The 27132-nt window shown below is 37.6% G+C and overlaps 1 protein-coding gene and 1 pseudogene across 2 annotated transcripts in view; both read right to left on the bottom strand.

The window, feature by feature from the left end:
• Window positions 1-27132, bottom strand: part of LOC110139862 (zinc finger X-linked protein ZXDB-like) — a 94120-nt gene that overhangs the window by 8517 nt on the left and 58471 nt on the right. Inside the window, exon 3 of one of the 2 annotated variants that reach the window (XM_070461941.1) lies at window positions 17330-17692. The exons of the other annotated variant lie outside the window; for it this stretch is intronic. The gene's annotated coding sequence lies outside the window, so the exon portion shown is untranslated. Of the gene's footprint in view, window positions 1-17329; window positions 17693-27132 lie in introns of those variants that run through there. 2 annotated transcript variants of the gene reach the window in all.
• On the bottom strand, window positions 17330-17678 carry LOC110139858 (cAMP-regulated phosphoprotein 19 pseudogene; annotated as a pseudogene).

The raw sequence follows: 27132 nt of genomic DNA, 5'->3' as shown, positions 1-27132 counted from the left end.
TATTCCATTGTGTATATGTACCACTGCTTTCTTATCCATTCATCTGCTGATGGACATCTAGGTTGCTTCCATGTCCTGGCTATTGTAAACACTGCTGTGATGAATGGGGTACACGTGTCCTTTCAATTCTGGTTTCCTCAGTGTGTATGCCCAGCAGTGGGATTGCTGGGTCATATGGCAGTTCTATTTCCAGTTTTTTAAGGAATCTCCACACTGTTCTCCATAGTAGCTGTACTACTTTGCATTCCCAGCAACAGTGTAAGAGGGTTCCTTTTTCTCCCCACCCTCTCCAGCATTGATTGCTTGTAGATTTTTGGATAGCAGCCATTCTGAACAGCATGAGATGGTACCTCATTATGATCTTGATTTGCACTTCTCTGATAATGAGTGATATTGAGCATCTTTTCATGTATTTGTTAGCCATTTGTATGTCTTCTTTGGAGAAATGTCTACTTACTCCTTGGGCCCATTTTTTTATTGGGCTGTTTATTTTCCTGGTATTGAGCTGCATGAGCTGCTTGTATATTTTTGAGATTAATTCTTTGTCCGTTGCTTTGTTTGTTATTATATTCTCCCATTCTAAAGGCTGTTTTTTCACCTTGCTTAGAGTTTCCTTCGTTGTGTAAATCTTTTTAAGTTTAATTAGATCCCATTTGTTTATTTTTGCTTTTATTTCCATTACTCTGGGAGGTGGGTCATAGAGGATCCTGCTGTGATTTATGTCAGAGTGTTTTGCCTATGTTTTCCTCTAGGATTTTTATAGCTTCCGGTCTTACATTTAGATCTTTAATCCATTTGAGTTTATTTTGTGTGTGGTGTTAGAAAGTGTAAAAAGTTTCAGTCTTTTACAAGTGGTTGACCAATTTTCCCAGCACCACTTGTTAAAGAGATTGTCTTTTCATGATTGTAAATTCTTGCCTCCATTGTCAAAGATAAGGTGTCCATAAGTGCGTGGATTTATCTCTGAGCTTTCTATTTTGTTCCATTGATCTATATTTCTGTCTTTGTGCCAGTACCATACTGTCTTGATGACTGTAGCTTTGTAGTAGAGCCTGAAGTCAGGCAGGTTGATTCCTCCAGTTCCATTCTTCTTTCTCAAGATTGCTTTGACTATTAGAGGCTTTTTATATTTCCATATAAATTGTGAAATTTTTTATTCTAGTTCTCTGAAAAATACCATTGGTAGCTTGATAGGGATTGCATTGAATCTATAGATTGCTTTGGGTAGTATACTCATTTTCACTATATTGATACTTTCACTATATTGATTCTTCCAATCCATGAACATGGTATATTTCTCCATCTATGTGTGTCATCTTTGATTTCTTTCATCAGTGTTTCATAGTTTTCTATATATAGGTCTTTTGTTTCTTTAGGTAGATGTATTCCTATTTTATTCTTTCATCACAATGGTAAATGGAATTGTTTCCTTAATTTCTCTTTCTGTTTTCTCATTGGTAGTGTATAGGAATGCAAGGGGTTTCTGTGTATTAATTTTATATCCTGCAACTTTACTATATTCATTGATTAACTCCAGTAATTTTCTGGTAGTGTCTTTATAGTTTTCTATGTAGAGGATCATGTCGTCTGCAAACAGTGAAAGTTTTACTTCTTCTTTTCCAATCTGGATTCCTTTTATTTCTTTTTCTTGTCTGATTGCTGTGGCTCAAACTTCCAAAACTATGTTGAATAGTAGTGGTGAGAGTGGGCACCATTGTCTTGTTCCTGACTTTAGGGGACATGCTTTCAAATTTTCACCATTGAGGATAATGTTTGTTGTGGGTTTATCATATATGGCTTTTATTCTATTGAAGTATGTTCCTCTTATGCCTGCTTTCTGGAGGGTATTTTTTTTTATCATAAATGGATGTTTAATTTTGTCAAATATTTTCTCTGAATCTATTGAGACAATCATATGGTTTTTGCCTTTCAATTTGTTAATGTGGTGTATCACATTGATTGATTTGCTAATATTGAAGAATCCTTCCATCCCTGGGATAAAACACACTTGATCATGATGTGTGATCTTTTATATAACATTCTTAATGGCAAAATTGTCAAAATGGAGAGCACATTAGTTGATACTAAAGGATAGAGATGGATGTGGGGAAGTGAGTATGACTATAAAAAGGATAACATGAAGAAATTCCTTTGTAGTGACTGACCAGTGGTGTATCTTTTTTTAAATTAATATTTATTGGAGTATAGTTTCTTTACTATATTGTGTTAGTTTACTGTACAGCATAATGAGTCATCCATACATAAACAGGAATTCCTGTCCATTCAGTTATCACAGTGCATTAAGTAGAATTCCCTGTGTTATACAATATGTTCACAATTATCTATTTTATACATATTATCAATAGTGTATATGTAAAAATTGCAGTCTCCCAATTCCTCCCACCCCCTTCCCCCAGGTATCAATATATTTTTTCTATACATTTGTGTCTCTATTTCTGGTTTCCTAAAAGATAATCTATACCATTTTTCTAGATTCTGCATATATGTGTTAGTATATGATATTTGTTTTTCTCTTTCAGACTTACTTCACTCTGTTTGACAATCTCTAGGTCCATCAATGTCTCTGCAAATGACCGAATTTCATTCTTTTTTGTGATTGAGTAAAATTCCATTTTGTGTGTGTGTGTGTGTGTGTGTGTGTGTGTATATTACATCTTTTCTACCATTCCTCTGTTGATGGACATTTAGGTTGTTTCCATGTCTTGGCTATTGTAAATAGTGTTCCCACAAACATTGAGATGAATGTATCTTTTGAATTATGGGTTTCTCTATGTATATGCCCAGGACTGGGATTTCTGGATCATAGGGAAGCAATATGTTCAGTTTTAAAATGAACCTCCATACTATTCTCCATAGAAGCTTTAACAATTTACATTCACACAAACAGTGCAAGAGATTTCCGTTTTTCCCATACCCTATCCAGCATTTATTGTTAGTAGATTCTTCAATGATAGCCATTCTGACCTGTGTGAAGTGATACCTCATTGTAATTTTGGTTTGCATTTATGTTGAGCAACATTTTTCTGTTTGCTTTGTTTTTAATTTTTTAATTGGTAAATTGCTTTACAATGTTGTGTTGGTTTCTCCCATACAATAGCACAAATCACTCATGAATGCACACACACACACACACAAACATATATATATATATATATATATATATATATATATATCCTCTCATTCTTGAGCATCCCTCCCCTTCCCACCATCCCTCCCCTCTAGGTCATCAAAGAGCACCAGGCTGGGCTCAGTGTGTTATATGACAACTTCCCACTAACTATTTTACACATGATAGTGTATATAGGTCGATGCTACTTTCTAAATTAGTCCCATCCTCACCTTCCCCCACTATATCCAAAGTCTGTTCTCTACTAGGTTCATCAGTACCTTTTTTCTAGATTCCATACATATATGCATTAATATGTGATATTTGATTTCCTCTTCCTGACTTACTTCACTCTGTATAAGAGGCTCTAGGTTCATCTACCTTGCTACATCTGACTCAGATTCACTTATTTTTATGGCTGACATTCCATTGTATATATGTACCACAACTTCTTTATCAATTATCTGTCAATGGACATCTAGGCTGCTTCCATGTCCTGGATATTGTAAATATTGCTGCAATGAACATTGGTATATATGTGTCTTTTAGAACTCTGTGTTTTGTCTTGGTTTTGGTTTGTTTGTTTGCTTTTTAGTACATGTGTCTTACAATTGTGGTTTTTCTTTTAGCATTGTGATTTTCTCAGGGCATATGTCCTGTCGTGGGAGTGCTGGTAGATTTATTGCAAGGTTTTTTTTTTTTTTTTTTTTCAAGGAATAAACATACTGTTTCCCATAATGGCTGTATCAGTTTACATTCCCACCAACAGTGCAGAAGGGTTCCCTTTTCTCCACATCCTCTCCAAAATTTATTTTATATAGAATTTGTTATGATGGCCATTCTGGTGTGAGGCAATACCTCATTGTAGTTTTGATGTGTGTTTCTCTAATAGTGAGTGATACTGAGCACATTTTCATATGTTTACTGGCCATCTGTACATCTTCTTTGCAGAAACATCTGCTTAGGGCATCTGCCCTTTTTTAATTGGGTTGTTTGTTTTTCTGATATTGAACTGTATGATCTGCTTATATATTTTGAAGGTTAATCCTTTGTCAATGTCTTTGTTTGCAATTATTTTCTCATTAAATTTTGTTTATAGTTTCTTTTGCTGTGCAAAAGCTTTTAAGATTTATTAGATCTCATTTGTTTATTTCTGGTTTTATTTCCCTTAATCTAGGAGGTGAGTCAGAAAGAATCTTGCTGTGATCTATGTCAAAGAGTGTACTACCTATGCTTTCTTCCATAATTTTTGGTTTTACATTTAAATGTTTGGGCTTCCCTTATGGCTCAGATAGTAAAGAATCTGCCAGCAATGCAGGATATGTGGGTTAAACCCCTGGGTTGAGAAGATCCCATGGAGAAGGGAATGGCAACTCACTCCAGTATTCTTGCTTGGAGAATTCCATGGACAGAAGAGTCTGGTGGACTACAGTCCATGATGTCTCAAAGAGTTGGAAACTGAGCAGTTAATAGTTTGTCTTTAATACATTTTGAGTTTATTTCTGTGTGTGGTATTAGTAAGTGTTCTAGTTTCATTCTTTTACACATGGCTGTCCAGTTTTCTCAACACCACTTATTGAAGAGGCTGTCTTTTCTCCATTGTATATTCTTGTCCCCTTTGTCAAAGATAAGGTGCCCATATGTGCATGAGTTTATCTTTGCACTTTCTACTTTGTTTCATTGGTCCATATTTCTGTTTTTGTGCCAGTACCATACTATCTTGATGACAGTACCTTTGTAGAATATTTCAAAGAAAGTGAGTTTGATTCCTCCAGCTGCGTTTTTCTTTCTCAAGATTGCTTTGGCTCCTTGGGGTCTTTTGTTTTCATACAAATTTTGAATTTTTTTGTTCTAGTTCTGTGAAAAATACCATTGGTAATTTGATAAGGATTTCACTGAATTAGTAGATTGCTTTGGATAGTATAGTCATCCTGACAGTATTGATTCTTCCTATCCAAGAACATGGTATATCTCCCCATCTGTTTGTATTGTTTGCGTACAGATTGTTTTGTCTCTTTGAAAGTGAAAGTGTTAGTCACTCAGTCGTGTCCGACTCTTTGCGACCCCGTGGTCTGTAGCCTGCCAGGCTCCTCTGTCCATAGAAATCTCTAGGCAAGAATACTGGAGTGGGTTGGGTTTCCATTTCCTTCTCCAAGGGATCTTGCTGACCCAGGGATCAAACCCGGGTCTCCTGAATTGCAGGCAGGTTCTTTACCATCTGAACCACCAGGGAAGTTTTACTCCAAGATATTTTATTCTTTATGTTGCAGTGGTGAATGGGATTGTCTCCTTAGTTTCTTTCTGATTTTTCATTATTAGTGTATAGGAACGCAAGGAATTTCTGTGTATTAATTTTACATCCTGCAACTTTACTAAATTCATTGATTACCTCTAGCAGTTTTGGGGTGGCATTTTAGGGTTTTCTATGTACAGAATCATGTCATCTGCAAAGAGTGAAAGTTTTACTTCTTTTCCAATATGGATCCCTTTTATTTCTTTTTCTTCTCTGATTATTGTGGCTAAGACTTTCAAAACTATTGGGTAAAAATGGCAAAAGTGGGCATCCTTGTCTTGTTTCTGCTCTTAGAGGAAATGCTTTCAGTTTTTCACCATTGAGAATAAGGTTTGCCATGTGTCATATATAACCTTTATTATGTTGAGGTAGGTTCCTTCTATACTGATTTTCCAGAGAGCTTTTTAATTGTAAATTGGTGTTGAATTTTGTTAAAGCTTTCCCCTCATCTATTGAAATGATCATATGAATTTTGTCTTTCAATTTGTTAATACGATGTATCACATTGATTGATTTGCATATATTGATTCCTCGCATCCCTGGGATAAACCCTTTTTATCACAGTGTGTGATTCCTTTTATGTGTTGTTGGATTCTGTTTTCTAGAACTTTGTTGAGAATTTTAAAAATCTATGTTCATCAGTGATATTGGCCTATAATTTTCTTTTTGTGATATCTTTGTCTGCTTTTAGTATCAGGGTGAGGATGCCTTTGTAGAATGAATTTGGGAGTTTTCCTCCTTCTGCAATTTTTTTTGGAACAGTTTGAGCAGGATAGTTGTTAGCTCTTTTCTAAATGTTTGATAGAATTCGCCTGTGCAGCCAGCTGGCCCTGGGCTCTTTGTTGGAAGATATTTTATCATAGTTTCAATTACAATGCTTGTGATTGGCCTGTTCATAGTTTCTATTTCTTCTCAGTTCAGTCTTGGAAGTTTGTTCTTTTCCATTATTGGCATATAGTTGCTCATAGTAGTCTCTTATGATCCTTTGCATTTCTATTGTGTCTATTGCAACTTCTCCTTTTTCATTTCTAACTTTATTGATATGAGTCTTCACCCTTTTTTTCTTGATGACTGGCTATGGCTTGTTAACTTTGTTTATCTTCTCAAAGAACCACCTTTTATTTTTATTGATATTTGCTATTGTTTGTTTTATTTCTATTTATTTCTGTTCTTATAGTTATTATTTCCTTCTTCCTGCCAACTTTGGGTTTTTGTTGTTGTTGTTGTTCTTCTTCTTCTTTTTCTAGTTGCTTTAGATATCAGGTTAAATTGTTTATTTCATGTTTTTCTCATTTTTTGAGGTAAATTTATATTGCTATAAACTTCTCTCTTGCCACTGTTTTTACTGCATCCCATAGTTTTTGAGTTATCATGTTTTTATTTTCATTTGTTTCTATATTTTTTTTATTTCCTGTTTGATTTCCTCAATGACCTTTTGGCCTATAAAATACTGTATTGTTTAGCTTTCATGTGTTTGTGTTTTACAGTCCTTTTCCTGTAATTGATATCTAATCTTATAGCATTGTGATCTGAAAAAAGGCTTAATACAATTTCAATTTTCTAAAAGTTAACCAATGTTTGTTTTCTGACCCAAAATGTGATCTATCCTGAAGAATGTTCTACATGCTCTTGAGAAAAAAAATTGTATTCTGCTGTTTGGATATGTAATGTCCTATAGATACCAATTAATTCTATCTTGTCCAATGTGTCATTTAAGGATTGATTCCTTATTAATTTTCTGTCCAGATGACGTGTCCATTGGTGTGAATGGGGTGCTAAAATCTCTCATTATTATTGCATTACCCTTTAATAGTTGTTAGCATTTGCATTATGTATTGAGGTGCTCCTATGATGGGTGCATAAATATTTAAAATCATTACATCTCCTTCTTGATCCCTTGATCATTATATAATGTCCTTCCTTGTTTCTTGTAACAGTCTTTATTTCAAAGTTCATTTTATCTGATATAAATGTTGGTGTTCCTGCTATCTTTTGATTTCCATTTGTGTGGAATATCTTTGTCCCGCCCCTCACTTTAAGTCTGTCTGCTTGTGTCTGCTGAAATGAAGTTGGTCTCTAGTAGACAGCACATATAGGGGCCTTGCTTTGTATCCATTTGGCCAGTCTGTATCTTTGTTGGATAATTTAATACACTTACACTTAAGGTAATTGGTATATGTGATCCTATTATCATTTACTTCATTGATTTGGGTTTGTTTTTGTAGGTCTTTTCTTTTTCTTGTGTTTCCTTTCTAGAACTTCATAGAGAAGATCCTCTTGCATTTGTTATAGAGCTGGTTTGGTAGTGCTTAATTCTCTTATCTTTTTCTTATCTATAAACCTTTTGATTTCTCTGTCAAATCTGAATGAGATCTTTTCTGGGTAGAGTAGTCTTCATTGTAGTTCCCCCCCCCCCCCTTCATCATTTTAAGTACATCCTGCCATTCCCTTCTTGCCTGCAGTGTTTCTGCTGAAAAATCATCTGTTAACTTTATGGGGATTCCCTTGTATATTATTTGTTGGTTTTCCCTTGCTTCATTTAGTAATTGCTCCTTGTGTTTAATTTTTGTTAATTTGATCAATGTGTCTTGACCTGTTTCTTTCTGGGTTTATTTTGTATGAGACTTTTTGGGCTTCCTGGACTTGGCTGGGCATTTCCTTCCCTATGTTAGAGAAGTTTTTGATTATAATCTCCTCAAATATTTTTTTCATGCCCTTTCTTTTTCTCTTATTTTTATGCAACCTCTGAAATTCAAATGTTGGTGCACTTAATGTCCCAGATATCTCTGCGACTGTTCTCATTTCTTTACAGTATTGTTTCTTTATTCTGCTCTCCTTCGGTTATTTCCACAATTCCAGCTTCCCATTCAATTACCCATTCTCTTGCCTTGGTTAATCCTTTATTGTTTTCTTCTACTGTATTTTTATTTCAGTTTTTATGTTGTTGATTGGTCTTTATTTCTTCTAGGTTCTTGTTAAATATCTCTTGCATCTTCTCAATCCATGCCTCCAGTTTATTTATCTGTGCCTGTACTTTATGTCTGATGTTTTGGATCTTACCCATCATTACTCTGAATTCTTCTTCATGTTCAGTTCAATTCAGTTGCTCAGCTGTGTCCAACTCTTTGTGACCCCATGGACTGCAGCACACCAGGTCTCCCTGTCCATCACCAACTCCCAGAGTTTACTCAAACTCATGTCCATTGAGTTGGTGATGCCATCCAACCACCTCATCCTGTCGTCCCCTTCTCCTCCTGCCATCTTTCCCAGCATCAGGGTCTTTTCAAATGAGTCAGTTCTTCACTGTATTGGAGTTTCAGCTTCAACATCAGTCCTTCCAATGAATATTCAGGACTGATTTGTTTTAGATTGGACTGGTTGGATTTCCTTGCAGCCCAAAGGAATCTAAGAGTCTTCTTCAACACCACAGTTCAAAAGCATCAATTCTTCTGTGCTCAGCTTTCTTTATAGTCCAACTCACATCCATACATGACTACTGGAAAAACCATAGCTTTGACTAGATGGACCTTTGTTGGCAAAGTAATGTCTCTGCTTTTTAATATGCTGTCTAGGTTGGTCATAACTTTCCTTCCAAGGAGTAAGCATCTTTTAGTTTCATGGCTGCAGTCACCATCTGCAGTGATTTTGGAATCCCCCAAAAATAAAGTCTGTCACTGTTTCCCCATCTATCTGCCATGAAGTGATGGGACTGGATGCCATGATCTTAGCTTTCTGAATGTTGAGCTTTAAGCCAACTTTTTCACTCTCCTCTTTCACTTTCATTCATCAAGAGGCTCTTTAGTTCTTCGCTTTCTCCCATAAGGGTGGTGTCATCTGCATATCTGAGACCATTGATATTTCTCCCAGCAATCTGGAATCCAGCTTGTGCTTCATCCAGCCCAGAGTTTCTCATGATGTACTCTGCATAGAAGTTAAATAAGCAGGGTGACAATATGCAGCCTTAACATAGTCCTTTCCCTATTTGGAACCAGCCTGTTGTTTCATGTCCAGTTCTAACTGTTGCTTTCTGACCACATAGACTGTCTATTTTGTCTTCATTTATTTGGACCAGTGTATTTTTACAGTGCTCCATCATTTGCTGCATGTTTCTCTGTCTTTTCATTTTGTTTAATTTACTGTTTGGGGGGTCTCCTTTCCACAGGCTGAAAATCTTAGTCCCTCTTAGTTATGTAGTCTTCCCCCAGTGGGTAGAGTTGGGCCAGTGCTTTGTGAAGTTTTCCTGGTTAGGGGGACTTGTGCCTGTATTCTGGTGGGTGAAGTTGGATCTTGTCTCTCTAAAAGACAGTTTTGTGCCCAGTGGTGTGCAGCCTATTTCCTAATGGGAAGGGCTGTGGGAAGTGTTTTGCTAGCTGTTTGGCACAAGGCATCCAACAGTGAAGCTGGCTGGCCTTTGGTTGTTCCAGGTCTCAGTGTTGAGATGCAGGCCTTTGGGAGGTTTCTCACTAATTAGTATTTCATGGGGTCAGGAGTTCTCTGGTTATCCAATATTTTGGATTCAGTCTGCCCAAAAGTCTGTTTTTTACATGTGTGTCTCTTTTGTTGTCTTCCATATAGGGTCATTGTTGTCATCTTTCAAAATTGCCATATATATATGTTAATTTAAAGTATTTGTCTTTCTCTCTCTGACTTATGTATAATAGGCTCCAGTTTCATCCACTTCTTTAGGACTGACTCAAATGTGTTCCTTTTTATAGCTGAGTAATATTCCATTGTGCATATATAACACAACTTTCTTATCCATTCATCTGCTGATGGACATCTAGGCTGTTTCAATGTCCTAGCTATTGTAAATAGTGCTTCAATGAACATCGGGGTATGTGTGTCTCTTTTTATTCTTGTTTCCTTGGAGTGTACACCCCGTAGTGGGATCGTTGGGTCATTTGGAAGTTCTTTTTCCAGTTTTTAAGGAATCTCCACACTGTTCTCCATAGTGGCTGTACTAGTTTGCATTCCCACCCACAGCGTAAGAGGGTTCCCTTTTCTCCACACCCTCTCCAGCATTTGTTGTTTGTAGACTTTTTGATTATGGCCATTCTGACCAGTGTGAGATGGTGCTTCATTGTGGTTTTGATTTGCATTTCTCTAACAGTGAGTGATGTTGAGCATCTTTTCATCCCTCCCTCTCCACAGCACAACTAAGCAAGTGAGCCTGAACAAGTGGCTACTTTTGACCCCTCATGTCAGGGTGGAGCTAAGATACTGAAGAGACTTGCAAAGAGAGGAAGCCAAAATAAGCAAAGAAGGAGCGACCACCCTGAAAGTAACAGGTGCAGCAGATTAAAACCCCATAGTTAAGCTGAGACTGTGCATTTGAAGATGTATTTTTCAAAGAATTTGTCAATTTCTTCCAAGTTTCAAATTTTATTGGCATATAGTTGCTTGTACTACTCTCTTATGATCCTTTGTATTTCTGTTGTGTCAGTTACAATGTCTCTGTTTACATTTCTTTTTTGCAGTAGGAATTAAGTAGATATTTATTTTTTGTGTATTTCACAAGTATAGTTTTGGAAGAGTTATTTAACAATTTTCATCTTTAATTGCAAACTCTATAGACATGTTCAGAAAAAAAAAAGGCTTTTATTCTTGGCCCTTTTAATACAGGCAAGTGTCCCATTGCATCTGTATACTTTGCAATATTTAAAATAGATAACCAAAGGGACCTACTGTATGGCACATTGAACTGTGGTTAATGTTATGTAGCAGCCTGTATGGGAGGGGAATTTGGGGGGAAATGGATACATGTATATGTATTGCTGAATCCCTCTTTTGTTCACCTGAAACTATCACAACATTGTTACTTGGCTAAACCCCAATACAAAGTAAAAAGTTTAAAATAAAAAATAAGAGATGCAGTAACAGATTTGAGGGCTTATTTTAAAAATTAGATTTTTCTTCCAAATGCTGTTTAGTTGATCAATGACATTACAAAGATAGTTAATGGTTTTCATGACCGTCAGTGATTTATGGAATAAAAGCCATTAGTCTACTTATTAAAAGGCAGAAATTAGTAAAATAGTATTAAAATCAGGGTTTTTATCCTTTGAATAACAATCCCAGAATAAGACTTATTTGATCCCATTTTTATAAGGTGTGATGTGGTGTCAGAGGTGGAAAAGATATGGGGGAAGACTGGCAGTGCATGCTGAATTGCAGAATTAGGACAGGGGTTCAAACCTGTTCTTGTCCAGATAAAGATACTGTTTTTTAAAAAAAGTTTTAAATGGTTCCTTGCATGTGTGCATGCCAAGTCACTTCAGTCGTGTCTGACTCTGAGACCCTATGGACTGTAGACTGACAGGCTCCTCTGTCCATGGAATTATCCAGGCAAGAATACTGGAGCGGGTTTCCCTACCCTCCTCCAGGCGATCTTCCCAACCAGATATTGAACATGCATTTCTTATGTCTCCTGCATTGGCAGTTGGGTTCTTTACCACTAGTGCCAACTGGGAAACCCAAATTGCATCCTTAATTATGGTATACTGGAAAGGACATTAAAGGATTGATAATTAATCAGCCCTAAATACCATTTAATAAATGCCATCAGGGGCCTTAAGAAACAAGCAAGGATGACAACAGGATGGGGGAAGTGAAGTAAAATGAGGTAAAAAAGGAAAATGAAAAATGGAAGTAATGTGTCTGAATGTTGGGGAATGTGAAAAGGCCACAACAGAAGCTTTTAGTTGCCACTCGGACATGCCCTTCCTTCCTATAGGGTACCTGTCCCTGGATCACCAAACACCAACTTTAAAGCTCAGTCCAAGTAGAGTTCACATTTAAGTGTTTGATAAAATTTCAGTAATTTGGGTTGAAAGAATACATATCTGGTTTAGTAAAATGTATCAATAAATATTCAGAGGTGTAGTTTTATTGCATCAAGTAAAAAGAGCAACAAATTTCCAGTGAAGTAACAACAAATAGAGGCTTTGGTGAACATTTTGGACTTGTTTTTAGGTGGACAGCACAAGAATTTTTGAATAACTTGTAAATAGATTGCAAGCATGCTCCTTCTAGTTCATCAGGACAGTCATTCTTTACTATCTCAACAAGCCAATAAATATAATTTAGTCAGATATAGCCTTTAAAAATGAAATGTTTCTCAGAACTCTACTATCAAACAGGAGCTACTGGACATGAAACAGGTAATTTATTTTTTTCTGGTTTTAATGAAGTATTTATCTCCAACTTATTTACTCCAACATTTGTTTATAATAAAGACAATGATTCAAATCGGCCCTTTCTCAAACCACAAATTTTAAATCATAAAAAGGTTTAATTATTTTTTATTTATACCTCCAAGGGCAGCTCAGTCAAGTTAACCACCAAAAAAAAAAAAAAGGTTTAATTAAGTTCAACTTAATTAAAAGTATACTTAGTCAAAAGTATACTTAGTCAAAAGTATCAAGCAACGGTGAAACAATCTGCAAATATGTCTTCAATGAACTGAGCTTCTAAACAGAACAAAAACAGAAAAGTGCAAAACCCCTATCCCAATCACCAATAATGAAGGCTAAGCAATTAATCATACCTACAAGTCCTACATGGCAGGTCTTTCCTGATGAAAAGTTCTAAGATTTCAGTCACTGTGACTTTACAGAAGGCAGGTTGGTTTAATGAGAAAATTTACCTTTAATAAAAAGACAATATTTTATTAATGAGGAAATTTCCTCTTAATAAAAAGACAGTATTTTATTTTGGGTACTTAGTATTTCACAGATCTGCAACAAATTTTGAGGTAGATAAATATAAGCATTTATTATACAAGCTAATACTTCCCTGATCAGGGCATCCCTGATAGCTCAGTTGGTAAAGAAACCACCTGCAATGCAGGAGACCCTGGTTTGATAACTGGGTTGGGAAGATCCTCTGAAGAAGGGATAGGCTACCCACTCCAATATTATTGGGCTTCCCTCGTGACTCAGCTGGTAAAGAATCTACCTTGAATGCGGGAGACCTTGGTTTGATCCTTGGGTTAAGACGATCCCCTGGAGAAGGGAAAGGATACCCACTCCAGTATTCTGGCCTGGAGAATTCCGTGGACTGTATAGTCCATGGAGCCACAAAGAGTTTGACACAACTGAGCAACTTTCACTTGATGCAAGCTAAAATTCAGACAGTGATTACATCACTTGTCGCAAACAATAGCAGGAATCTTATCATAATCAAGAATAACATGATCTGATATTTCAGGTTAATCTCTGACATATTTGTGAATTTAATGATGATTGCTTGCAAATAGTCATTAAAAAACCTACTGAAGTAGAAATGAAGGAAAGTCGCTCAGTTGTGTCCAACTCTTTGCGACCCCATGGACTGTAGCCTACCGGGCTCCTCCCATGGGATTTTCCAGGCAAGAGTAATGGAGTAGGTTGCCATTTCCTTCTCCAGAGGATCTTCCCCACCCAGGGATCGAACCCAGGTCTCCACACTGTAGGCAGACACTTAACCATTTGAGCCACTAGGGAAGTCAAAAAACAAAAAAACAAAAACCTACTAGATATTACCAAAATTCCACTTTGGTGTATTTTGCAATTCTTAAATCAATCCCACAATGATTATACATACTTTGGTATAACCTACTCACTCCCGTTACAAATCTGTGTATATATATAATTAATCTTTATAACAAATTAGCACATTATTGATTTTGTTGTTTTCTGCTTTTGGGGTGGATGGATCAGGAAGACAATCAGCAAGCTTTTCTCAGAGTGCTAGGCAGTCTTTAAGTGCAGGTGCTATGCTTAATGCACCATTTATGGTAATTTGGGGTCATAGGAAAGCAGGTGTACAAATGAAGCCAAGATCTAGAAAAGATGCCTGGATCCAAAAGAGATGGCAGTCCTGCACAATTCAAAGATGAAGAAAAAAATACTATCATCTCAGGCTACAGATCCTCAGTGTCATGCTACAGCATTACAGCTTATGGTCAGAGCTCTGAAAAGAGCAGTAAATTTGTCGCAGTAAAGTCCGTTAAAGTTCTAACTAGATAAACGACAAGTAAAATTATATTTACATTTTACTAAAGTGACATCTATAGAAGCAAAATATCTAAATATGAATTATCTGTTCCACATATCATGTAAATTGCTCTAATTGTCACAAGCCTAATTCACTTATTTCACTATAATTACTTAAAATTCATCTCAACATAACTAGGTTTCTGGGCCAGTCTTCTCAAATATGTGTTTCATTATAAATTTCCTTTTATTTAAACAATTGTCAATTAGTAATAATACATGATTAAGAGTACTTAAAAACTGAGAAATCATTGTGTTAGAAAATACAGCATTCAAGAGTAAAATTATAGATATATATGTTTCTGAATAGACTGAACAGCACTGCTGCTGCTGCTGCTACTAAGTTGCCTCAGTCGTGTCCGACTCTGTGCAACCCCATGGACGGCAGGCCACCAAGCTCTGCTGTCCCTGGGATTCTCCAGGCAAGAACACAGTTGAGGCAAAATTATAGATACATATGTTTCTGAATAGACTGAACAGCACAGCCTGACACAATTTGAGTCAAAGAAACAATAAAAAAAAAGGAGGGGCTACAGGAAGCAAATTATTTTATTCTGTATGTATGCTTAGTCACTCAGTGGTGTCCAACTCTTTTCAACCACATGGACTGCAGCCTGCAAGGCTCCTCTGTCCATGAGGATTCTCCAGGCAAGAAACCTGGAGTGGGTTGCCATGTCCTTCCTCCAGGGGGAGGAAGGTTGGGATCTCCCCAACCCAGGGATTGAACTCAGGTCTCCTGCATTGTAAGTGGATTCTTTTTGTGTGTGTGTGGATTCTTTACTGACTGAGCCACCAGGGAAGACATTTTATTCTAATGTCCCTCAAATTGACTATGGAAGTAAAATGTTTCTACATTAAAAAACGTTAATATAAATTACATGAATTAATTTTCATAAAAGTCAAATATGTCTGCATAGGACAAAAGACATGCATAAGCAACATAACATATTTGCACGAGGCCACTGAATGTCATGAATATTAGTAACAAATGAAAAATTAAGTATATGACAGACTGAGCAATTACCAACTCAATGGACACAAATTTGAGCAAATTCCAGGAGATAGTTAAGGACAGGGAAACATGGCATGCTGCAGTCCATGGGGTCACAAAGAGTTGAAAACCACTTAGTGACTGAACAACAACAAGACTGAGCAAACATTTCAGTTTGGTATTCTATAACCCCAAGACTATAAACTACTCTTGAGAGGGTTAGCAGGTAGGCAGGCCAGAGGTCCCCAAGTCACAGGAGGAAATAAACTGCAAATGGCAGGCAGACATTTTTTTCCCCTTCTCTGTTGAGGAAGCCAGTTCTACCTAAGACTAACTTATTTATTTATTTATTTATTTATTTATTTTCTTAAACCTTGGGCTGATAATGAGTCAACAAACCAATATTCATCTCAATTGTTTTATGGCCGAATATGACACACCTTGTGCCATTCTAGCTCAACAATGAATATTGTGGGAGAGGGGCCTGATGAAACTCCCTCAGTCTTGAGGTGTCTCTTTTATCTGATTAGGAGCTCACTGCAGGCTGCAGTCCATGTGGTTGCAAAGATCTGGATGCGACTGAGCAACTTTCACTCACTCACTAACAGACATAAAACACTTTGCTAAAGACTAGCAAGCGGGCACTCTTTCTGTCCCCTTCTGATGTCTATGTCAGAAGCTTTCCCTATCTCTATTGTAATGTAATAAAACTTTACTACACAAAAAGCTCTGAGTAGTCAAGCCTTGTCTCTGGCCCCAGATCAAAACCGTCTCCTCTGGGTGTCATGAATCCCAGCATAGTGAACAGCTCACAAACCAAAACCTTTCACTTTTACTATATACAAATGACATATAGAGTTTTGTATAGGAATTCTTGTACTTCTGGTTAGCACATCATCTACTCTTTAATATGTGAAATTAACACAGACAGTTGTGAGAAGTTGTGAAAAAAAATGTACTTACAAAAGTGGCACAAAAGTGAATTCAACAGTTAATGCACATGCACACCTCACATCTTCAACAGCAAAAGGTATTTTAACACTATGGAACTTAATAAGAATATTAGCTTCAACAGTAGTTGTTAAGCATCAGAGTCACATAAGTTACAACAGAATGGGCAAATATTGCCTGAGTAACATTCTACTGTTGAAGCTGAAACAGAGTCAAGGTCATTATAGTTCAAGCACAGGATACAAATCTTTTGGAGTCCTGTCTGTATTTGAAATACGTGACTTTTCTTCAAACTTGTGGTCTTAAATTTCTGTTTTACAAAATCCAAAAGGAAAATGTAGAAGAAACCAATACAGTAGGGGTTATATTAAATAAGAGTAACATACAAAGCTATAATTTAATGAGTTAAAGAAAGCCAAAACATTAAAATTGTAAAACTTGTTACTTGTTGGAACTAGTACTACACTAGGAGTTAGGTAATACATATAATTATTTTCAAGTAGATTATTTTACTTTGCTCTAACATTTTCTTTTCACCAGTGCACTGTTAAACTAGCAAAAACTCTACATAAGTATTAGTATATTCCCTTACCAGGACTTCCCTAGTAGCTCAGTCAGTAAAGAATTTACCTGCAGTACAGGAGATCTGGATTTGATCCCTGAATTGGGAAGATCCCCTGGAAAAGGAAATGGCAACCCACTCCAGTATTCTTGCCTGGAAAATCCTATAGACTGAGGAGCCTGATGGGCTACAGTCAATGAGGTCACAAAAGTCAGACACAACTTAGCAACTAAACCACATCCACTTACAATAGCAGCACACACTACTGCTACCTGCGAAGTCATCACTCTTGAATGACTTAGTGAGTGAAAGGAAATAAAAAACAGAGAAGTAATATATTAAGAGGAAATAATGGGAATTGCAAGACACATGCAGTACAACTCTTTTAATCAATCAGCCAGTTTGCTAACAAGAGATGATTACCATTGAGGAAGGTTGTATGGAGTGGGAATGTGGTCACCAGTGACCTCTGTCTTATCTGTGGCTGTGGTAGGAAATTGCTTGTTCTTCATTTTTGCTTTAGCCATACTGTAATTCCCAGAATCAAAATAACTTTGCCCTTTCAGCAATCATTTCTTTAAAAAATCTGAACCTCTAGGCTTTAGTCTCAGATGAGGATACCTTGCTTTTAATTTTGTTTCTTCAGCTTTCTCTGGACTAGTCACTTTATCTTCCATTTTTTTCTGCTCCTCCATGGAGGCTGTCTCAGGGACTTTCATGAACGTACTTCTCACTATGTGGAGGAAACACCAGAAAGAGAAGCAGTTATCCGGTAACTGAGGCTGCCCAGCCGCCTGTCTGCCTCAGGTATGCTGGATTCTCACCCAACTCCCTAAGCATTTGACTGGGCCACCTCCACCCACCTCAATTTTCATTTCTAATTTTAATGATTTGAGTCCTTTCCCTTCTTTTCTTGATGAGTCTGTTTATCAATTTTGTTTAGCTTCTTGAGTGGGTAACCATTTCCTTCTCCAGGGAATTGTCCTGACCGAAGGATCAAACCCGGGTTTCTTGCATTGCAGGCAGACTCTTTACTGCCTGAGCCACAAAGGAAGCCCAACCAGCTTCTAGTTTTATTTATTTTTTCCATTATTTTCTTCACCTCTATTTCATTTATGTCTGCTCTTATCTTCCTGTTTCCTTCTACTAATGTTAGGTTTTGTTTGATCTTTATTCTCTGATAGCTTTAGGTGTAAGGTTGTTGTTGTTCTTCAGTCACAAAGTCGTGTCTGACTCTGAGACACCATGAACTGCAGCACACCAGACTTCCCTGTCCTTCACAATCTCCCTGAGTTGCTCAAACTCATCTCCATTGAGTCAGCAATGCCATCCAATAATCTTATCCTCTGTTTCCCCCTTCTCCTCCTGCCCTCAATATTTCCCAGCATTAAGGTCTTTTCAAGTGAATCAGCTCTTTTCAGTGGCCAAGGCAAAGAAATAGAGGGAAACAATAGAATAAGAAAGACTAGAGATCTCTTCAAGAAAATTAGAGAGACCAAGGGAACATTTCATGCAAAGATGGGCACAATAAAGGACAGAAATATTATGGACCTAACAGAAGCAGAAGATATTAAGAAGATGTGGCAAGAATACCCAAAAGAACTATATGAAAAGAATCTGCATGACCTTGATAAACAGGATGGTGTGATTACTCACCTAGAACCAGACATCCTGGAATGCAAAGTCAAATGGACCTTAGGACGCATCACTACAAAGCTAGTGGAGGTGATGGAATTCCAGTTGAGCTATTTCAAAACCTAAAAGATGATGCTGTGAAAGTGCTGCACTCAATATGCCAGCAAATTTGGAAAACTCAGCAGTGGTCACAGGGCTGGAAAAGGTCAGTTTTCATTCCAATTCCAAAGAAAGGCAGTGCCAAAGAATGTTCAAACTACTGCACAATTTCACTCGTCTCACATGCTAGCAAAATAATGCTCAAAATACTTCAAGCAAGGCTTCAACAGTATATAAACTGTGAAGTTCCAGATGTTCAAGCTGAATTTAGAAAAGCCAGAGGAAGCAGAGACCAAACTGCCACCATCCATTGGATCATCGAAAAAGCAAGAGAGTTCCAGAAAAACATCTATTTTTGCTTTATATACTCTGCCAAAGCCTTTGACTTTGTGGATCACAACAAACTGGAAAACCCCTAAAGAGATGGGAATACAAGTTCACCTTACCTGCCTCTTGAGAAATCTGTATGCAGCTCAGGAAGCAACAGTTAGAACCGGACATGGAACTGCAGACTGGTTCCAAATCAGAAAAGGATTATGTCAAGGCTGTATATTAACACCCTGCTTGTTTAACTTATATGCAGAGTACATCAAGTGAAATGCCAGGCTGGATGAGGCACAAGCTGGAATCAAGATTGCTTGGAGAAGTATCAATAACCTTAGTTACACAGATGACACCACCCTTATGGGAGAAAGTTAAGAACTAAAGAGTGTCTTGATGAAAGTGAAAGAGGAGAGTGAAAAAGTTGGCGTAAAACTTAACATTCATAAAACTAAAATCATGGCATCTGGTCCCATCACTGCATGGCAAATAGTTGGGGAAACAGTGGAAACAGTGAGAGACTTTATTTTTTTTTGGGGGGGGTTCCAAAATCACTGCAGATGGTGACTGCAACCATGAAATTAAAAGACGCTTTCTCCTGGAAGAAAAGCTATGACCAACCTAAATAGCATATTAAAAAGCAGAGACATTAGTTTGCCAACAAAGGTCCATCTAGTCAAAGCTATGGTTTTTCCAGTAGCCATGTATGGATGCGAGAGTTGGGCTATAAAGGAAGTTGAGTGCTGAAGAATTGATGCTTTTAGACTGTGGTGTTGGAGAAGACTCTTGAGAGTCCCTTTGACTGCAAGGAGATGAAACCAGTCACTTCTAAAGGAAATCAGTCCTGAATATTTATTGTAAGAGCTGATGCTGAAGCTGAATATGTTGGTCAACTGATGTGAAGAACTGACTCATTGGAAATGACCCTGGTGCTGGGAAAGATTGAAGGCAGGAGAAGGGGATGACATAGGATCAGATGGTTGGATGGCATCACTGACTCAGTGGACATGAGTTTTAGAGGGCTCTGGGAGTTGGTGATGGACAGGGAAGCCTGGTGTGCTGCAGTTCATGGTGTCTCAAAGACTCAGACATGATGAGTGACTGAACTGAATTCGTACATAGGTATATGTAGATAAATAGATCTGTGTGAAGGGGTATGTATTTGTACTACATATATTGGTACTGATATTTAGAAAAAATTTATCTGAATATTTGTCTTATTGTAACCTCTACCTGAAAATTTGTGTTGTTGCAACCCCAACCCGAATCATAAATATTTTTCTAATCCTGATGCTAATATAGCCTGTCCTTTTATTTAGATTAAAATTTTGCTACTTTTCACTAGGGTTTTGCAAATTTTATGGATTCTAAAAATGGATTTAAGAATTCCTTAGTTTTAGGTTTCCCTTTATATCTGTAAACTTCACAATATTCAAAGACTTCAATATACTTTCAAACCTTATTGACTCTACCAAGCTAGGTTTCATTACCTAGTTTTACACGTGAGGTAATTGAGGCTTAGAAAGGTGGAATGATTTACTCAAGCTCCCATTATGAGTGAGAAACAGAATTGGCATTTGAACCCATGTCAATAGATTCCCACAACCTTGGTTTTAAGAGTGTGATAAAAAAAAGAAGAAGAAAGTTAGATTGCTTTAGGTCCAGGTATTAGTGCTATCTCAACAAAGCAAAAATGTTTTCTAAAAATAAATATGCTAATGCATTGAAAATTGAACTTTCAATAAAATCAATTTCTAACCTATGTTTTTCTTTCTTTAAACTGTACTGCTATCAATAAAATGTCTTCCTTGTTAGATTTACTTACATAGGAATTCATCTTCCATTTTGGAACTCTTTTGAAACTTCCATTTGAAACATAGAGCATTCTCTGTGTGGACAAAAACTGTTGCCTGTCACTTCAATAAACAAAAAATGTTGCCTTCCATTCCCTTGAACAAAAGATGTTTTGACCATCAAGCCATCAGTCACTGAACTGCCCCTGAAAGTACACTCTGAGGGGAATTCAAGATAGAGAAAAAGGATACTGGCCCTAGATAGTTAAGATGTATATGAAAAGAGTAATTTCAATGAACCCAGACTCTTGCATGTTACTATCTTTGGAAAGGCAATAAAAAAATAATTAACTTGAGATGTCTATATTGTGATTAGCAACAGTCTTTGAATGTTTTACTACATGCTTTTTTTTTCAGCAAAAAAAAATTCTTATATTATCTGGCTCCTCCCTTATCCCTTTGGAATAGTTTCTTAGAACTATCTGAGAGGCTCTATCCTCAGCTGTAGTATTCAGGAAGCAATCAAATAAAACATAATTCTCAACTTCTAGGTGGAGCTTTTTTTCAGTCATTAGTTTTGGCAACCACAAAGGGATACAGAGCAGATTTCTCTGTTTCACCTGAACTCTATGAGAAATCAAAGCTTTGGTACCAGGGAGTCCCTCTTGTGCCTGCTCACCTCCTTGGAGAATCCAAATTAATTTGGGTGAGTTTCTCTTGGGCCTTGGATCTCCTGTTACTGGCTGGTTATCCTAAGTTTTATTCAATATTATTGAACTTCTTACTGGATGAGTAAGTAGATTTTCCTTGAAACATAGTTTTAAGAAGAGGTACTTGAGTACCTCTGAGTTGGGAATCCTCAGCCAAAAGATGCTGGAAAGATTTTGCTCAGTTGGAAGACACCAAGTGGGTTGTCATCAGTTGAGAGACACTGGGAATACTTTATTATGTTACATAAAGAATTTATACTTATAATAACTTGCTTAACTGAGAATTAAAGGAAATCTAACCTAAAAATAGCTTAATCAGGGTTCCTCTGACATACTAAAATTACTTTTTAAAAATTTTCTTGCTTGTTCAGCTAGAAAAATTCCAGTTTGATAAAATGTCTTTTCAGAATTTTGACCTTAAAAGAACAAAAGCCCTTCTACAGGGAACTTGAATTTCTTATGTCTTTTAGATGTAGATGTTCTAACTGATCTTCTTTTATATAAAGAGGTTCTAGCTGATCAGGTGTTCTAACTCATCTTCATTTAGATATGGATGTTCCAACTGATCAGTAGAAGATCTAACTGATCTTCCTATGAAAAGATTTGTCACTGCAATGCAGAAGGTACATACTGTGCATATTTGGCAGCCAGGCAAACAGAACGAGATTATGAGCAGCCTTTGGCTGGCTGTGACAACTCTCTGAGGCCTTTGACAACTTCACCTTCGTGCATCGGCCTGTACAATGAGATCTTTTCTTCCTAAGACTGTTTTGAGAAGTAAACTTTCTATATTTTGTGATTTTGTGAAACTTTCTAGATTTTCCTTTGTACTCTCTTGTTTGGATGCCCCTCGTGTCTTACTGGTTTGAGTCAATATTAAGATACTATTTGTCAATGGGCAGATGATGGATTATTTAAATTGGAGTAACTTTGAAACTGGTAAATTTTTAAAGAGTTTTCTGTTTTATTGGTATCTATTTTAAAAATAAAAACAAATTAGAAAGTGTATAAAAAATATGTAACAGCTAATTTAAGAACTACCTTGCTGTCATTGTTCAGTTTCCAAGTCGTTTCTGGCTCTGTGATCCCATGGATGGCACAGCACACCGGGCCTGTTTGTCCCTCACCATCTCCCAGAGTTTGCCCAAGTTCATGTTCACTGAATCAGTTATGCCATCTTATCCTCTGCTGCCCTCTTCTCCTGCTGCCTTCAATCTTTCCCAGCATCAGGGTCTTCCAATGAGTCAACTGTTCATATCAGGTGGCCAAATTATCAGAGCTTCAGCTTAAACATCAGTCCTTCCAATGACTATTCAGGGTTGATTTCTTTAGGACTGAATGATTTGATCTCCTTGCTGTCCAATAGACTCTAAAGAATCTTCTCCAGCACCACAGTTCAAAAGCTTCAATTCTTTGGCACTCTGCCTTCTTTATGGTCCAACTTTCACATGCATACTTGACTAACCAAGAACTACCTTAGGCTAAAACAAACAACAATAACAAGGAAAGAATTGTTTGGGATGCCTTACTTGTGGTCTTGGTTTCACCTTAATGTGTCTTACAGATGCTAATAGAAACATTGGTTAATTAGAGCTCATGTGGCTCAATATAAAAAAAATCCAATCAAAAAATGAGGGAAGATCTAAATAGACATTTCTCCAAAGAAGACATATGGATAACCAAAAAGCACATGAAAAGATGCTCAACATCACTTATTATTAGAGAAATACAAATCAAAACTACAATAAGGTATCACCTCACACAGGATAAAGTGGCCACCATCAAAAAATCTATACACAATAAATGCCAGAGAGGATGTGGAGAAGAAAAGAAGATGTGGTGCATGCAATAGAATATTACTCAGTCATAAAAAGAACAAAATAATGCCATTTGCAGCAACATAAGTGGACCTAGAGATTTTCACACTGAGTGAAGTAAGTCAGACAAAGAAAGGCTAATATCATATGATATTGCTTATATGTGGAATCTTAAAAGGGGGGAGTACAAATAAACTTACTTACAAAACAGAAGCAGAGACACAGATGTAGCAAGCAATCTTGTGGTTACTAGGTGATAAGTTGGGGGGGGGGGATAAGTTGTGAGTTTGAGACTGACATATACACACTACTATATATAAAATAGATAACAATAACCTGCCATATAGAACAGGGAACTCTACTCAGTACTCTGTAATGAACTACGTAGAAAAAGAATCTTTAAAAAAACAGTGGATTTGTTTACATGTATAATTGATTCACTTTGTTGTACACTTGAAAATAAAACAACATGGTAAATTAACTATTGAGGAGAAAAGGAAGACAGAGGATGAGATGGCTGGATGGCATCACCGACTCGATGGGCATGAGTTTGAGTAAACTCCGGGAGTTTGTGATGGACAGGGAGGCCTGGCGTGCTGCGATTCATGGGGTCGCAAAGAGTCGGACACGACTGAGCAACTGAACTGAACTGAATAAAATTTTAAAAACATCACTGGTCAATTAATGCTAACTAGATTGATTAACAGAAAAAAAAGATGAGGGAAAGTCTATAGACTTCTTCCCAACAAGATGGAAAAATTTTAAATGAACTATAATTGATTTACAAAATTTTGTTTATCAAATTAAAGATTGACAAAAGGGCCTGAGTCCCTTGATTCAATCCCTCACTTGAGGACCCCAAAGCCTTTATATAAAAATAGATAAAGTGGCTGGGGGATAAAAAGGAAAGCTTCTAGGATTTCTTGTGAGACCAAAGCTTGTTGATAGGCTCTTAATGAAAACTAAAGGTATAAAAGTTGATAATATCAAGATGAAAGTTCTGCTTCGTCATTCAGCCATGTCCAACTCTTTGTGACCCCATGGACTATAGCCTACCAGGCTCTTGTGTCCATGGAATTTTCCAGGAAAGAATACTGGAGTAGCTAGCCATTTCCTTCTCCATGGGATCTCCCCAGCCCAGGGATCTCTTGTGTCTCCTGTATTGGCAGGCAGATTCTTTACCACTGTGCCACCAGGAAGCCCATATTGAAATGGGCTTTGAATAAAATGATTACATCTATTTCACCCAATTTTTATCATGGAATAGACATTATGTCTCATTGGGGAATGCTTCCTCTTCCTGGAGATATAAGACAGAACATAGAAATCTGCCCCTCAGACAATCTTCATTAAACATACTAAAAGAATCAACAGGGTTAATTGAGTCTGCACAATATGAAATAAAAACTGGGAGCTAATATCCGGGGGCTAGTAAAAGTAGTAATAGAGATTTTTGCTCTGGGTATAAACTGTGTGCTCAGAAAGAGGGCCATTGTGCAATCCTTTGAAGGCATGGTAAATTGAACCTAAAGTTCTAGAACATAAAACACTTGAGGGGGAATCTTCAAGATGGCAGGAGAGTAAGATGTGGAGATCAACTTTCTCACAACAAATACATCAAAAACACATCTGCATGTGGAAGAGCTCCTAAAGAACACCTACTGAAGGCTGGCAGAAGATCTCAGACTTCCAAAAATGCAAGCTAATCTCAATCCAATGGGGTAGCACAAAAGAAATAAGTGAAAAAGAGACAAAGGAATTGGGGTGGGACATGTGCCTCTAAGAGGGAGATGTGAAGGAGGAAAATTTTCCATACACTCAGAAATCTCCTCAATGGTAGCTTAGCTTACGGTGTTTGGTGAATGGTGTTTCTGGGTTCGTGGGCTTTGAAGGAGAAGATTTAACTCTGGGATCAGACATGGTCTCAGTCTCCCAGAGCTTTTTGCAAAAGAGATTTTATTAAAGTAAAATGATAGAAAAAGTTTCTGACATAGACATCAGAAGAGGTGGAAAGATCACCTGTCTCACTAGTTTGAGTAGAGTATTGTATACTTTTTCTGATAGCTGCTGAGGATAAATAAAAGGAATGCCTCAAGGTTGTGAAAATTTTGTCTAGACCTTTTCCCATAACATATATCCTGGGATGACACCAGCATGAGATTAGCCAGAAGGAACAGGTTAACCCAGAGCCCAAGGCTGTGGTTTTACCTGGACCTTCTCCTATAACATGCATTCTGAGATAACATTGGCCCAAGACTAGCCAGGGAGAATGTGATCTGAGCAGCATGTCCCTGGCTGAGATATATTGTTTGTAGTCATTAGCTCCGGGTCTAAGGAAAGCTAGCCTTCAGGTGAAATAGATTTTTGCCATAGTAACACAGAGCTTAAGAGAAACATGTCCTACATGACTAGGGCAAAAGAATTGTATGAATGAAGGGGAAAAAAGATGTTTGCCACCTCCTCCTTAGGGGTTTCTGCACTCCCTATCAATCTGCCTAAACATAACTCTCAGCGGGGAACTTTAGAACCTCAGAAGAGAGAACAACAACAGGCGTGCAGAGGGCAAAGTGGAGAGACTTTTGCACAGAGGTTGTTGCCAACCAGCACCCACAGCCTGAAATGCTTGTCTACATGCCCACTGGGGCAAGTGGAGGCTGAGTGCTGAGGCTCAGGCTTCAGAGGTCAGACTCCAAGGAGAGGACTGGCCTTGACTGCCTGTGAAGATGATCTGAGGGGGCTAGTACAACACAGCTGTGGAAGTTCAGGAAAAGCCTGGGATTTCCGGAGGGACAAGAGATAATTGTCTTGGGATACAAGAGGAGAAGGGTAGGCCAGTCATGAACTCTCTAACTCCATGCATTCACATTTGGTAGAACACCACCTAGGCAAACTCAAGAGCTGGTGTGAGTCATGGCTGTTGTCTCCTACAGCAGAGATGGGAGTGACAGATGCCACGGCTGCCATCAAGCTTTGAGCAGGCATAGGTCCCTGTCCACACTTTCCTGGGAAGCTTGTACAGCTTGGCACTGACAAAGGACTACAACCCGGGGTCAACTCTCCTATGAGAGCACATGACCCACCTCAGGCTGCAGTTATTTCCCACAGAACTCTGCCACCACAGGCACTCCCAACAGATCCCACCTGTGACTGTCCTAACCATCCCTCTCCCCTGCCCCAGTGAGCAAGTGAGCCTTAATCAGCTGCTGTTTTTGCCCTCTCTTGGCTGGGTGTTGAAAGGTTGCCACTATGAACAATGAACAATGCTGGGATTCTTGCCTTCGAGAGGAGAGGTATTCGATCTGGGGCTAGTGATGAGACTTGATCACTCAGAACTTTTGTGTAATCAAGTTTTATTACAATATAAAGCAGACAGAGAAAGATTCTGACATAGACATTAGAAGGGGGCAGAAAGAGTGTCCCCTTGCTAGTTTTTAGCAAGGAGCTTTATACCTATTAGCAAGCTCCTAATTAGAGAAAAGAAATGCCTCATAATTGAGAGTGGCACCAGACCCCTCACCCACAACATGTATTTTAAGATAGCATTGGCACAAGGTGACTCATTCCAGGCCATAAACAATTAACATGAATCTTGAAGAAAGGCAGGTTTCCAAGCAAATACATAGTTTCATTAACATCGCTTATGAGAATATTTCCATTAGTAAAACATACTGGTTTGTTGAGCCATTATTGGTTCTGGGTCTCAGGCAGAACAGACTTGAAAGGCAGATTCTAAGGTAAACACATAGTTCATTAACACAGCAAACATTTCCATAAGAAAATGCATTGATTACCTCAAGG

Source organism: Odocoileus virginianus, chromosome X (genome assembly GCF_023699985.2).
Source record: "Odocoileus virginianus isolate 20LAN1187 ecotype Illinois chromosome X, Ovbor_1.2, whole genome shotgun sequence".
Taxonomy (NCBI): Eukaryota; Metazoa; Chordata; class Mammalia; order Artiodactyla; family Cervidae; genus Odocoileus; species Odocoileus virginianus.
Note: the sequence above shows the minus strand (reverse complement) of the source record. Positions and strands in the feature narration are given on the sequence as shown.